Source organism: Notolepis coatsorum (assembly GCF_963971535.1).
Source record: "Notolepis coatsorum genome assembly, chromosome: 4".
NCBI lineage: Eukaryota > Metazoa > Chordata > Actinopteri > Aulopiformes > Paralepididae > Notolepis > Notolepis coatsorum.
The window spans coordinates 12,776,223-12,792,781 of record NC_140168.1 but is presented as its reverse complement, the minus strand read 5'-3'; positions in this window follow the sequence as shown (position 1 = coordinate 12,792,781).

Here is a 16,559-nt window from a genome sequence, read left to right as displayed (position 1 = left end):
TATTATTATCGCGGGCAGCCCGGCAGTGTGTCTGATTGGCTGCACTGAAACAGTGTGTGTCAGTGGGGCTTGATTACTCCAGCTGCGAAAAACAATAATCACCGGTGGTTATCGAAAAATAATTCACCGCTGTCGGGGGCTATTGACCAATCACAAGCAAGCATTTCGGCAAATGTGAAAACGCCATGTAATAATCAACGTTAATCAAAGGCACTGAAAGTGTTAATCCAATCAGGTGCATTCCACGTGGGGGAATTGGAAGTAGGGAGGGGAACATGCATTTTCAATCATTTCTTTGGGGGAAAAGCAATACTTTTATGTTGTATCTATAGCACCTTTTTTACTACTACTACTGATAATAATATTAACAACAACAACAACTACTACTACTACTACTACTACTACTACTACTACTACTACTACTACTACTACTACTACTACTACTACTAGTACTACTAGTACTACTACTACTACTACTACTACTACTACTACTACTATTACTACTACGACTACTACATTACTTATTTACAAAGCATGCCTCTAATAGCAAAGAGTTTGCAAAGTATTCTACAGGAAACCATAAACGTGAGGCAGTTATTATTGGACGCAAAGCACCTCATAGACCCAGGACCCCTGCATAACGCTGCATGCCGTAAGCTTATCAATACCAAGTATAGTGATTAGGTTATGCCAAGACGAAGAGGACGTTCGGCAGATGGACTGAAGATGAAAGTTGTTGCGTGTTAGAACGTTCAGTCAGGCTAGTCATGTCGGCTAGTAGCTTAGCTAAAGGCAGGAACAGCTAACTAGCGTTAGCTAACCTAGCTAGCTAGCGTTAGATACGTTATCGTCGAGTGCTAACGTGATTGATTGATTGATTGAAAACTTTATTAACAGATTGCAGAATGGGTACAATACAGTACAGCTCAATACACACAATTATTAAGGGGATGCAGACCAGAGAAAGACTTTCGTCTTGTTTACATCAGGGTCCCCCATTTTCAATTCATCAGGACATATATGACATACATGACATACAGATAGTCAGTACTGCTACATCTATACATTTATGACATACCATATTTGCAAATACAGTACTGTTTGTGATACAGAAGGAGTCATGAAAAGGGAGTATATACATTTGATGTAGAAACTGTACATTGGAGGAGGTTGGGTGGGGGGGGTTGGGTACATTGGGATATTGACAACCATACTGGGTAATTTACATTGGAGGTGGTTGGGGGGGGGGGGGGGGCACACTGTATAAACAAGCAAAACTGTACATTGAGGGGGGGGGGGGAGGAGACACTGTACAAACAAACAAAATTGTACATTGGACTATTGACAAAACCATACTAGGTAAATGACTGTACATTGGAGGGGGTTGGGTTAGGATATTTACAGGGGCCAGTGTTGAATTGCAGTCTCCCGTAGGTGTCCCTTGAGAGAGGTTTTGAAAGTGGGTAGTGATCCACATTCCTTTACAGCTTTGGGTAGGGCGTTCCACATTGATGTGGCATAATTGCGAAACGTGTTTAGTCCCTTATTTGAGCCGAATCTGGGTTTAACATGATTTGTGGAGCTCCCTCTGGTGTTGTGATCGTGGTATTCACTGACCTTTGGGAAGTATTTTGACATGTACATGGGTACCTTGGTCGTGTAGTGTATCTTGTAGACCAGGCCCAGCGAGTGTGGCAGATAAACTAGGAACAGACTCCCAAGTTCATCCCTCATTCATTCATTTCATTCATACACAATATCATGGGACTGGTGAACTTTGTCAGCTCAACAGTCGTCTCCTTCCTCTTGGACCTGATTCTGCGTTAGGGTGAGTTTTTAATGCAATCTATTCTGTTCCCGCCGTGGATCTCTCTCTCTCTCTCTCTCTCTCTCTCTCTCTCTCTCTCTCTCTCTCTCTCTCTCTCTCTCTCTCTCTCTCTCTCTCTCTCTCTCTCTCTCTCTCTCTCTCCTCTCTCTCTCTCTCTCTCTTGCTCTCTCTCTCACTCACGTGCGCTCTCTCTCTTGCTCTCTTGCTCTCTCTCTCTTGCTCTTGCTCTCTCTCTCTCTCGCTCTCTCGCGCGCTCTCTCTCGCGCTCTCTCTCTCTCTCTCTCTCTCTCTCTCTTGGGCGCTCTCTTGGTCTCTCTCTGTCTCTCTCTCTCTCTTTCTCTCTCTCTCTCACTCGGTGTGTTGCATCATGCAGCTTTACAAGTTGCTCTTTGGGAACATTTCACACTGTGCTAGTGCAGTTTGTGACGTGTGTACTAAGCTTATAGTGTTTTATGCATTTTCCCTGTTACTGCCAGGTGTACAACTGTACAGGTGCATTGCCACTAAGCCTCGGGCAGCGCTATTATTTAAGAATACGTTGACTGTATGCCCAGCCTCGGGCAGCGCTATTATTTAAAGGGGTTATGCACTGCTATTCCTAGCACTATTTGGGCAACTTTACACACTTCCTGTGAGTCTATGTAACACATCTGTAATTTTTATTCCAAAAATAATCATTGTTTTATATTTCTAATCTTGTACTCAAAACCAGCATTTTTCAGCCTCATGAAAGCAGGCTATTATTGGCTTGGCTCCACCCATGCTTTGAGTGACAGCCACCCACCAAATAGCTCCGCCCATCTCCCCGTCAGAGATTAGGTTTCAGGTTACATACAAATATGGTATGTCATAAATATAGAGATGTAGCAGTACTGTCTATCTATATATATATAATATGTTACCATGAATTGAAATTGGGGGACCCTGATGTAAACAAGACTAAAGTCTTTCTCTGGTCTCCATCATAGCAGTACTGAGCAGTACTGTAGCAATACAAATATGGTATGTCATAAATATAGAGATGTAGCAGTACTGTCTATCTATATATATGTTACCACTATTTGTAAAAGCCACAACCACGTTACCATATTTGTAATAATGTAAATCATTGTGTCGTTGTACATATTGTGTATACACCGTTAGAAGCTAACATAGCTTAGCTTGGTAGCTATTGTGCTAACAACATATCCCGACGTCCGGCTCGCTGGCCGGCATGCACGCCCGACACAAAATGGTTCTCTCCTCTCTGTACACCCCCGTCCCCACGGGTACCCTGCCGGGGAGCCCATGGACGCGACAACGGCGGCAGCCGTAGGGTGCTCGAGCCCGCCGTAACGCTAGTGGTACACAATAGCTATGAGCTAACTAACGCTACGGCCGCCGCTGTTGTCGCGTCCACAAGCTCCCCGGCAGGACCCCCCGCGAGAACGGGGGCACACAAGGAGGAGAGAACCACCCCAAATCGAGCACTCATGCCGGCCGACAAGCCGGACACCGCGGTTGTTGTTAGCACAATAGTAGCCCACTGTGATGCACCGAGTGGGCCACCATTGATCAACATGCAGCGATGTGTAGCTTGCATGATGCGTGTGCAGTGCTTTGCCACACAGGTCTGAGAAGAGGACCTGCACATGATAGCAACCGGGAGCGTCGCGGAGCATTCAGCCTGCTGGCTACCTAGATCCACTTCAACCAGCCGAGCGTCGGGAGCTCCAGCAGCTTGTCGATGTGCTAATAGCCTGGAGCCAGCTACCGTTAGCTTGCAGAGGCTCCAGCACACCGACAAGCTGTGTAGCTAGCTACCGTTAGCTTGCAGAGGCTCCAGCACACCGACAAGCTGTGTAGCCAGCTAACGTTAGCTTGCAGAGGCTATTAGCACACCGACAAGCTGTGTAGCCAGCAGGCTGAATGCTCCGCGACGCTGGTTGAAGTGGATCTAGGTAGCCAGCAGGCTGAATGCTCAACGACGCTCCCGGTTGCTAACGCCGGCCCCGGCTGGTGCTAAGTAGCTAGCGATCGCTCCCGAGTCCCGAGGGAACCGCATCAGGCTTCAGCTGATTAGTGATCTTCTGGACAAACCTTCCACCCTGCAGGTAGCAAGAATGGAGGCGGGCATTACTAAAACCACAGAGCCAATCACATCACTGTGCGCTATAAACAGCGCCCTGTGACGTGCACCAGGTCGTCAAATCAACATGACCTGATTTACTAGAGGCAAAGAGGGGATGGGCTGTAGCTGAGGAATTCGCCAATATAGTATTTAGGCCCAAAAACACATTGATACGAACTCCTATTACTATAATACAATGCTAGAGACTGAAAAATGACATTTATAATGCATAGCACCTTTAAGAATACGTTGACTGTATGCCCAGCCTCTGGCAGCGATATTATTTAAGAATACGGTGACTGTATGCAATTTTATTTTTTATTATTAATTAATAAAAATAGAAAATATATATATATATAAAAATATAATATATATATATTTTGTACCTATAGGGGGGGGGGGCTCGCATTTCTCCCAGACGGCACTGTCTATACATGCATATAAATACTTAGGAAACATAGCAACCCACCTGAGCTTCAGCACTGTGGACATCAAGTAGTCGGTGGAAGGTTTGAAAATGTCCGCTAGCTTTGTTTTGAAAGAAGAATAGCATTTAGTTAAAGCCATCAATTAGCTATATGCATGGGTTTCCCCTTGAAGCTTACATCATTAGATTAAATCACAACAAAACATTTTTGATGCTATGTGAACCACATGTAAAGCCTACAAGATATTTAGTAAGCACATGTAAACAACACAGTAACTCGCTAGTCGATTTCTAGTTTCAAACAGCGTTCCAGGGACCATGCCTGGATTACTGATTCTGCATACCAGGCAAAGGCCCCAGGGGCCATGGATCATCAGGGACCCCAGACCACCAAAGGCCCCAAGAGTCCCAGGTCCGTGTGGAGATTAACTGCATCATCTCACTCATTTAAAATGTAATATGTGTCCATGCAAGCATGGTTTTAATTTACTTCTGTGTTTCCCGGGTCTAGACACATACAGGGCCCCCAATTGTGTCAGATATCAATCATCAAAAGGCCCTAGAAATGAATAGGAATGAGTTTTGCAGAGCATAATAAATTCTTCATTCAATTAATTAATTTATCTGTTCATTCATTCATCCATCCATCCATCTGTTCATTCATTCATCTGTTCATTCATTCATTCTTTCATTGCAGGTATCCTGCCAGCTGTATAGGACACCAATATAGCAACATGGTCTCATCAGAAAATGTAAATAAAGTACTAATTGACCACAGGAAAAAAACAAAGTACATAATGTAAGTTATGTTATAGTAATATATTTAGGTATTGTATTGGCAAAAGTCCAAAACAAGCAGAAGGAGTTGAACCAACAATCATTGCAGTCATGGGCGAGTGCTCTCACTATATCTAACAATGATTATAGTTAAAGTTGAGGTTCGTTTTAACATTTGCTTAAAGGATAACTCCACTTTTTTTTTAAATTAGCTTATTTAACATCTTCCCTGGAGTTAGACAAGAAGATGCATACCTTTTTTGTCTCTGTGCGTGCATTTTAGCTTTGGGAATAGACGCTCCGTTAGCATAGCTTAGCTTCATCACTGGAAGTGGGGGAGGACAGTAGCCTTACAGTGCCTTACAGTGTATTGCAAGGTCTGACATTGACCAAACTTGATATGCATGACCTTGGTGGGCTCTAGGTCAACTCCTGAAAAGGGGGTCAATGTCAGACCTTGCAATCAAAAGTTAGGGGCGCACTGAAATTATGGCAAGGGTTATTAGCCCCCTAACTTTTGATTGCAAAGTCTGACATTGACCCCCTTTTCAGGAGTTGACCTAGAGCCCACCAAGGTCATGCATATCAAGTTTGGTCAATGTCAGACCTTGCAATACACTGTAAGGCACTGTAAGGCTACTGTCCTCCCCCACTTCCAGTGATGAAGCTAAGCTATGCTAACGGAGCGTCTATTCCCAAAGCTAAAATGCACGCACAGAGACAAAAAAGGTATGCATCTTCTTGTCTAACTCCAGGGAAGATGTTAAATAAGCTAATTTAAAAAAAAAGTGGAGTTATCCTTTGCTTAACGGTTATGGTCAAGACGTAAAGTTAGGGTTAAGGTTAGGGTTTGATCCTCAGCAGGGGAACTTAAAGGTTTTCAGAAAATGTATATATGTATATATATATGTACTGTATATTTGTAACATGTACACATGTTACATTTTCAATACAATACATAAATATATAACTTATGGCTATAACATAACGTACATTATGTACCTTTTTTCTGTGGTCAATTAGTGCTTTATTTATAGTGAGATTGGGCTGAATATAGCTGCACAAAAGAGGGATGATTTGGTTGCTTACCTCTTTTTCAATGATTGCAGCTGCTTGTTGGAATTCCTTTGATTCAGGTTTATTCATATTTTCATTATATTTCAAATTCAGACATCCAAGAACTCCAAGGAAGACCTTGGCTGAAAGTGTAAAATATCAAGTGTTAACACCGGGAGGAGATATTGAACACAACATTTTGCAACTAAGGCTGTCAAAGTTAACGCGATATTAACACGTTAACGCACAATTCTTTTAACGCCACAATTTATTTTAACGCACGATTAACGTTTTTTAATGTTTACATTTTTTATTTTTTTTGACTTCACTCAGGTGTATTATTGATACTCTCATTGATACTATGTTTGTTTCTGACTCAAAGTGTGTGTGTGTGTGTGTGTGTGTGTGTGTGTGTGTGTGTGTGTGTGTGTGTGTGTGTGTGTGTGTGTGTGTGTGTGTGTGTGTGTGTGTGTGTGAGAGAGAGAGAGAGAGAGAAAGAGAGAGAGAGAGAGAGAGAGAGAGAGAGAGAGAGAGAGAGAGAGAGAGAGAGAGAGAGAGAGAGAGAGAGAGAGAGAGAGAGAGAGAGAGAGAGAGAGAGAGAGAGAGAGAGAGAGAGAGAGAGAGAGAGAGAGAGAGAGAGAGAGAGAGAGAGAGGAGAGAGAGAGAGAGAGAGAGAGAGAGAAAGAGAGCTGGAGAGAGAGAGAGAGAGAGAGAGAAAGAGAGCTGGGAGAGTGTGTGTGTGAGAGAGAGAGAGGGGGGGGGGCAGGGGTGAGTCCTCAGCCCTTGTGTGTGTGAATGTAACACGTTTAACATTCTTTCCCCTATTATTTCATGCACACTTTATTCATTGTTTTAAATTATTATTTTCTTTTGTTATTTTGTGCATCACTCTGTTTTGAATTTGATGCAAATTTGCAATGCATGAGGGTCATCCTTTTGTGTTAAATGGCTGCATAAAGCAAACATTGGTTTACTCTCATGTTGATAAGAGTATTAAAACTTGAAAAGGATCCGTTTAAGGTAGATTTAGAACAGATTAAAAATATGCGATTAATTTGTGATTAATCACGAGTTAACTGGACAATCATGCGATTAATTAGATTAAATATTTTAATCGATTGACAACCTTATTTGCGACACAACAACTGTTTTACAAAAATACTTTGATTACTCTATTCATTCATTCTATTCACTTGTATTTATCAGAAATATCTCTATTATGATAAACCATTTATTTTGATCATATCACACCCATCTGACAACCTTTCAACTCCCCATCTGAGATTTCTCCTCCTTTTTTCCTATTGCTACGTTTTAGGGAGTTGTTCCTTATCTTCATTGGGGAAAGTCTGGGGGTGTTGCAAAATTGTGGATTTTATGTTTTTTTTTTATTGTGGATCTATTGTGATGTTTCTTCTTGATCTGTGAAGCCCATGGAGGCAATTCGTTGTGATTTCGGGCTATACAAATACATGTAATTTGATTTAATTTGATGTGTCCTGTGGCTGTGGAGGCTCTGCCGTTGTTTGATGTGTCTTGTGGCTGTCTGTCTGTGTTTGTGGTCTGAGGATACTGGAGTGAAACAATCCGTATTATGATTGCAATGAGTTATGAAAGTCAAAGTTGTGAGAAGTTGTTTTCCATGTTTTCCAATATGTGGTCAAATACTCTGTATTGGGACTTTATGCATTGTAACAACCAGTGTTGGGCAGTAACACATTAACGTGAAAATTATTAAATGTAATTGGATGAAGCATCTGACATGGCGAGAGAGAGAAAGTAGACTTTGTTTCCTCCACAGCTAGGGATGTCCGATATTATAGGCCTACCGATATTATCGGCCGTTATTACATGGCGTTTTCACATTCGCCGAAATGCTTGCTTGTGATTGGTCAATAGCCCCCCGACAGCGATCATTATTTTTCAATAATGACCGCTGTTTTTTCAATAATGACCGCTGTGCGCAGCTGTTCGCAATCAAGCCCACTGACACACACTGTTTCAGTGCAATTAGACACTGCCGGTGTTCTGCTGCCGGCGATGACAGGGGGCGGAGCGACGAGCGGAGCCAGAACGCAGCCAGAACCAGTGTTGCGAGTCGATGTAAAATGAATTAGGTATATTGTTAGTAAGTTAGCCATGTAATAAGCGGGATAATGTCCCACATCAGTGCAGCAAATCAGAGAACACCTGCCGCGGCTGCACTGACAGCGGAGTGTGTGTAGATTACAGCGGAGCCAGAACAGAGGCTGCCCGCGATAATAATAATCACTTTATTTGGGCTGACAGAGCCACAGGACAACTGCGATTTGTCAAATGAATTAGGTATATTGTTAGTAAGTTAGCCATGTAATAAGCGGGATAATGTATAGCTTTACTCGGTCATTGTCGCAAAATAATTGACCTTCACTGACGTTTAAAACACCTCGCCGAAGCGGCTCGGTATTTTAAACTACGTGTCGGTCAATTATTTTGCGACAATGACCTCGTAGCTATACATTATCCCTTACATATCGTCCAATTGGATATCGTCCAATCTTTCGCTGTCGACTAAAGACTCACTTATTCAACCCTTATCTGAAATAAAATTAAAAAAAATAAAAATCAAATAAAAATCTAACCCTAACTAACCTTACTGTCATGTACTTGTCCTAATAAACTAACCTACACTGTAACATGCAACACTTTGATGAATATTGTTACTCAGCTGATAGAGTTGTATCCTTCCTGATGACCTGTCGTACAGAACTTGTAAGTCACTTTGGATAAAAGCATCAGCTAAATTACTAAATGTAAATGTATCGGCATTAAAATGTGATATCGGAAAATATCGATATCGGTTTTAATTTTTTTTTTTACATTTCTATAACCTTTATTTACCCAGGCAAGCAAGTAAGAACAAATTCTGATTTTATTTATTGTCATAAGTATGCATAATGTTGTGTTAATTACACGACAAGAGATATGTAATGTTAATTACCTGAAATTATTCCATTTTTTGGGGGGGGAAACCCTGCATATATCGGTATCGGTTGATATCGGTTGATATCGGTATCGGAAATTAAGAGTTGGACAATATCAGTATATCGGTATCTGTTGTGAAGGGCCAGATTAAAACTGAGAATCTACATTTATTGTTTTATATACTTTGTATATTATTTATATATACACGGTATATCCCTTTACCTGCGTTCAAACCAGAGTAATATTCACTTTCCTTATGAATAATGCCCCCTGACGGCGGCGCCAGGCAGTCTCGCACTCAGACAGGTGCAATGGGTGAGTTTGGGGCAAGTCAGAACATGCCCGGAGACAGCGTATTGATACCAGACAAAGACTGCGGTTTGGGACTAGATAGTCACTTAAGTATATATAGAGCGCAAGGTGCGCACAGCAGCAGTTCGTCTAAGCAAGCAGTGTGACAAGTTCAGTGTGATTCTAATGGAGTGAGAAGCAGTGCGTCTAACAGAGCGTTGAGAACATGTGCGAATAGAATAGTAAAGTGTCAGAGTTTAATGCAGTAACGTCAAGATTGCAGAACCATTACTGGTTGGATTATATTGATTTGGAACGTGTTACCCGGAGAAGAGCATCATTGATTTCCACTATCGTTTGGGATTCAACCTTGTGAGGATTACAACTCGGGCTGGCCTCGTGGACGGAGGCTGGCTAGCTGTCATCAATGCTGTCGAGCATTTGGATTACAATTATTACTTTGCTGCTGATCAAGGGATTTACAAGGACCGACTCCTGTACCTGGAGTCTCTTTATTCCTAATTGAATCAGACGGAGTACCCGAACATTCCTCTACCCTCCAGGCCTTACACCCCCGGAGGGAACCCATTGTCTCCCGGTGGTACCAGTGTTGCCCTATATAGTTGCTACTATACGACAGGTGGTGTCAACTTAGACCCATCGTAGGATTCCTGCAATTATTAGTGACTCATGCTATTGACTGACTTTACGTATATTCTTCGCCATACAAGCGCGACCCTAATTCTCATTCTGTAACCTAACGTTGCCTAATAATAATAAATTACCCTCAAATACTATTTCTTTGTCAATGCCGTGTTCTTGTGGGTGTTCACCATCTATATTTGATGTACTGTCTGGCCAGTAATTAAAGTACATAACTAGCAGTGGTTTAATCTATCACAATCTTTAATACAGTCAGGGTTTTGTAACCCCTCAGTTACAGTATCGGTAAAAAAGCCAATATCGAGCATCCCTACTAACAACAGAAGCTAAACAGGTTGTACATTCCTTTTTTTGAGGGAGGGGTTAGTAATGAGTAATGTAACTAGTAACTACTTTGAAACAAAGTAATCAGTAAAGTAATTTTGATTACTTTTTAAAGGAGTAAATTCAGATACAGATCCAATTCAGATTGTGTCGCCTTTTAAATACAGTACCTTGGCTTTTTACTTGATGACAGCTTGTCTTTTAAACCACACATTGAAAGCCGGTTAAGAAACTAAAAGTGAGGTTGGGTTTATTTTTCAGAAACAAATCGTGCTTTTATTTTAATGCAAAGAAGAAACTAGTTGCTGCCACTTTTTTACCAGTATTAGATTATGGTGATGTTTTATACATGAATGCCTGCTCCACCTCACTACACATGTTGGACACTGCTTACCATGGTGTATTAAGATTTATTACCGGATATAGATCACTGACCCATCATTGCCGTCCTTGACTGCCCGTACTGCTTGGTACACCTTCATTTAAAGCAATTATTGGTCAGCTCCCTTTTTACCTCGGTTCATACCTCACCATCACATCAAACCCATTTTACAGCTTACGATCCCAGGAATATTTATATGCCTCAGTCAGTACCCAGAACCCGCACAGAGTTTGGGAAAAGGGCCTTCATGTTCTCTGCTCCCTCTGCCTGGAATGGACTTCAAAAAACGTTGAAACTGCAGGCCCTCACTACCATATCTGATTTTAAAGTTCAAATTAAGGGCATTTTAAAGAATGAGATTGGAGAATGATGATGCTTCACTGCATAATGTGGTGTTATATTTTTAACTTGACCTTCTCTCTCCAGCAACCTCATGCAAAGCCTCACTTTCCATCCTCTTTCTACTTTTTTTACCCTACCCTCCAATCTCCCCCAATCCCATTCAATCTTGTTTGCTGCAGCTCAAATGTATCCCCTTGCCCCACTTTGCCTTCTATGTCTCTGTCTGTGTTTTGTGTATTTGTATGTTTGTTTTTGTTTTGCTGCCATTTTGGCCAGGTCTTGATCGAAAAAGAGATCTTTGATCTCAAGTGACTACCTGCATGGTAAAATAAAGGTAAAAAATAAATAAAATAGGTTGCAGTGTCTTAATGTAGTAACTAACTTGTGATTGCTTTATGGATAACCCAGAATAAAGTAAACATACTGGAGTGAGAACATATATGAATATAAACCATTTGAAATACAGTAATGCCAGTTATGAAACCGGGTATAAGTAATCAAATATATAAACTATTTGAAATACAGTAATGCCAGTTATGAAACCGGATAATCCTAGTAATCAAAATATATCAACTATTTGAAATACAGTAATGCTAGTTATGAAACCGGGTAATCCTAAAGTAATAAAATATATCAACTATTTGAAATACAGTAATGCTAGTTATGAAAACCGGATAATCCTAAAGTAATCAAATATATAAACTATTTGAAATACAGTAATGCTAGTTATGAAACCGGGTAATCCTAAAGTAATAAAATATATCAACTATTTGAAATACAGTAATGCCAGTTATGAAACCGGGTATAAGTAATCAAATATATAAACTATTTGAAATACAGTAATGCCAGTTATGAAACCGGATAATCCTAGTAATCAAATATATCAACTATTTGAAATACAGTAATGCTAGTTATGAAACCGGGTAATCCTAAAGTAATAAAATATATCAACTATTTGAAATACAGTAATGCTAGTTATGAAACTGGATAATCCTAAAGTAATCAAATATATAAACTATTTGAAATACAGTAATGCTAGTTATGAAACCGGGTAATCCTAAAGTAATAAAATATATCAACTATTTGAAATACAGTAATGCTAGTTATGAAACCGGGTAATCCTAAAGTAATAAAATATATCAACTATTTGAAATACAGTAATGCTAGTTATGAAAACCGGATAATCCTAAAGTAATCAAATATATAAACTATTTGAAATACAGTAATGCTAGTTATGAAACCGGGTAATCCTAAAGTAATAAAATATATCAACTATTTGAAATACAGTAATGCCAGTTATGAAACCGGGTATAAGTAATCAAATATATAAACTATTTGAAATACAGTAATGCCAGTTATGAAACCGGATAATCCTAGTAATCAAATATATCAACTATTTGAAATACAGTAATGCTAGTTATGAAACCGGGTAATCCTAAAGTAATAAAATATATCAACTATTTGAAATACAGTAATGCTAGTTATGAAACTGGATAATCCTAAAGTAATCAAATATATAAACTATTTGAAATACAGTAATGCTAGTTATGAAACCGGGTAATCCTAAAGTAATAAAATATATCAACTATTTGAAATACAGTAATGCTAGTTATGAAACCGGGTAAACCTAAAGTAATCAAATATATCAACTATTTGAAATACATGCAGTAATGCTAGTTATGAAACTGGATAATCTTAAAGTAATCAAATATATAAACTATTTGAAATACAGTAATGCTAGTTATGAAACCGGGTAATCCTAATGTAATAAAATATATAAACTACTTGAAATACAGTAATGATAGTTATGAAACCGGGTAATCCTAAAGTAATCAAATATATCAACTATTTGAAATACAGTAATGCTAGTTATCCCTCTAAAACCGTGTCACTAGATGCTTTTACAAAACACTAGCCTATATATCGCGTCACACATAGTACCGGAGTGCGGAAGTTCGACATAGAATCTACTAAAATCTTGTTTTGCCAATCCAGACCACGTGTAGCTTATTGCCAGCGGAAGAGTGCAAGAGCGCTTCCGCATTTTGCCCTGATTGGCCGCGGTAACGCCCTCCAAATGTGCATTTTCTTTCCCCCCGCTCAGACGCCGAAATGGAATGCATGTAGTACATTGCAACACAACGCAGCATTTCCGCGTACATTGCAACGTAACACAACGCAGCTGTCAACTGTACTTCCAAACAAGGACCACATAATGTTATTTCCCTGTACATTGTAACGTTAACACAACGCAGCGGTCAACTGTACTTTACATATTATGGAATACATGTATATTATCGCGAGTCGCGACGCGATTCACTCGCTGTCAACTGTACTTTACATATTCTCTAAGACAAACTCTAACCTTAAGGCCTCTACATGCTACAGCAACTTCAAAGCAACTGCACCACAACATCGACAAAGCAATGGTGTTTTAGACAGTCTGCCTTTATGCTTCTGCAACATCGACGCACAGCCTAGATAGATGATAGATAAAACGTCCCTTCTCAACCAACCCATTGATAACAAGCAGAAAAAGAAGCATCATTTTAACTTCCGATCGGTGGATTTCAAAATCAAAAAATAAAAGAGCGACGTCTAAAAGCACCGTAAATACGTTTATTTTGTACATTATCTAACGTTAACAAGAACCTAAACTAATCTAAAGTTAGTTTAGGTTCGTGTTAACGTTAGATAATGTACAAAATAAACATATTTACGGTGCTTTTAGACGTCGCTCTTTTATTTTGAAATTCCCCGACCGGAAATATATGTGATGTATTCTGCTTGTGTAACTTCTGTGTTTGTTGGTGTCTGTGTAGATCGTCGGCAGCTCGAACTACCTGTTATATTAAATTAATTGATTGCTCTTTAACTTGTCCGTGTCCAGTCCTTTGTAAACAATGATGCATGTAATTATATCAACGTTACTGTGTGTTGTTGTAGCTATGTTAATAAATTCTGAATGGCATTAACGTTAGTTGGGTATGATAGCATTGAGCTGGCTGGCTACAACAAATTATCACAAGCTGGCAACGTAAAATATCAACACCAGCGATGGGAACACTGTTTACTAAATTGTGGAGGCTTTTAATCGTCAAGGTAAGATGATTTGAAGGCGTATGCTATGGAAGTCCCCTGCGGCTCCACTTTGTTGAAATGTACATAAGTAGGGCTATAGGATAATTCGCAATTATTTTTATTGTGATGACAGAATATGTGATTAATATGATCTGTGATTAATATGATCGCCTGCTGCGTCCATCGCGTGTATATATGTGTGCTAATATGGCGCGTTAGCGTTAATATGTGATTAATATGAACCAAAGCGTGTTAATATGTGATTAATATGAACCAAAGCGTCGAACCAAGCGGGGATCTCATGCGCATGCGCGCGCGAGCACCTGGGCGAAGGAAAAGGAAATGCGCATTACCCTACTGGCGTATGGCGAAGAATGCGGAAGCGCCCTTGCACACTTCCGCTGGCAATAAGCTACACGCATCCAGACCAGTACATTCTTCCCTTTTATATATGTTGTTGTGCCTTTAGCCTATAGCCAATGGAAATGCTAGACACGGTCACATGGGCTGGGTCTCCTTCCTAGAATCTCCCCAGAGATGAGACTGCAGTCAGTGAGCGCACGCTGATCATGCATGAAAGAGGATAAAGAGAGGAGCTGGTTATGTCTGTTTTGTTTGCAGTGATGTGTGCAAGTTTGTAATGTGTTTTACTACTTATATATTATTTATTACTTATTTATTATTTCAGTTTTGTTTGCCGTGAGGAGTGTGTTTTAACTTTTTACTACTTATTTATTGTCATACTTTTGTTTGTAGTGATGAATAAAATATTTGTTTCAATACTGCAGTCCTCCATGTCAACAGATTAGGTTATTTATTTTCCAGTGGAATATAATACTTTTATATTTTATATTTAGAGGTGATAGTGTTACCAAAAGTAATATATTTATTTCACATTGTCTGCTAAACAATGCACAGAACAATATCCATATAAATGGCTGTAACTCACTGAGGAAAAGGTGTATTTGCACCAAATCTCCCATGGAGGTGTACCACAATAATTCACGGGTAAACTATGGTGTTATTCAACTAAACACTTTTTTTTTCACTGTCTACTTTTTTTTGTGATAAATGTGATGTGTGTACAAAAAAAAGAATCCATTATGATCAAGACATGAATGGAATAAATCATGTTTATCTTGAAACGTATAAATGAAACGAGGTGGAGGCAAGCAATGAAGGTCCACAGTGAACCTTTTTGTCTCATTTTTACAATATATACATACTTGTTTTCACCTACAATTTCCATACTTTCACACCACATATACAGTATAATATAAAATGTGTAGGGGGGGGGGGGGGGGGGGGGGTAAACAGTCTTCACATAAAATGAACCAAGGCCAATGAGTCTCAGGTTAAAAAAAAGATTCATTGTATAATTTCCCTTTTAGTAAACAATGAAAACAGGTCCCAGAGACCCCAACACTACACAAGGGTTAAGGGCTTATCAGCAGTCTTAATTTCATCTGTTTCAATATTGTCCACATTTGCTGTAACCATGTGTTATGGACTCTGTCCTTGTATATATATATATATATATATATATATATATATATATATATATATATATATATATATATATATATATATATATATATATATATATATATATATATATATATATATATATATATATATATATATATATATATATATATATATATATATATATCATGTGTTATGTATGTAGGCAGGTTGTTTTGTTGTTTTTTGTCTCCCTCCTGTGTAACATATCTATCTCAGGGTCTCTCAGTTCCAGCAGCAGCTGGTCAATCACCATCTCACTCCAGCAACAGCTGGGGCTCGTCAGCAATCAACCTTTCTCTCTCCCTTCATATATCCCATTGTGTGCAATGTTAGCCAGAGCTCTGTCGGTGTCTGTGGTGGTAATTATATCTGGTGGTGTTGGTGGTAGAGCTCTCATTTTGGTGGTATAGAGCCGTGGTTCTTTGGGATACATTTGTGTCAGAGCTGGTCAAAGCTCTGTTTGAGCTCATTTTTGGTGTGAGCTAGTCAAAGCTCTGTGGGAGCTCATTTTTGTGGGAGCTCTGGTTCTTTGCCATTTTCTATAGTATTGTACCTTTTGTGTTCCTGCCTGTTGTACATTTCTGTGTATCCCATAACCTGTTTGTATATTTGTTTGTTCCCTTATCACCCAGCCAATGGTGATTATTTTTCCTATATAAATCTTTTGTTTCGCACACAGGGACATTGAGGACAGGAAGATACTCTGCGTGAGGAGGCGGATGAAACGCCTGAACCACAATATCCCTGGAGCGAAAAGAGCTCCGGACATTTTTTGGCACGAAGACTG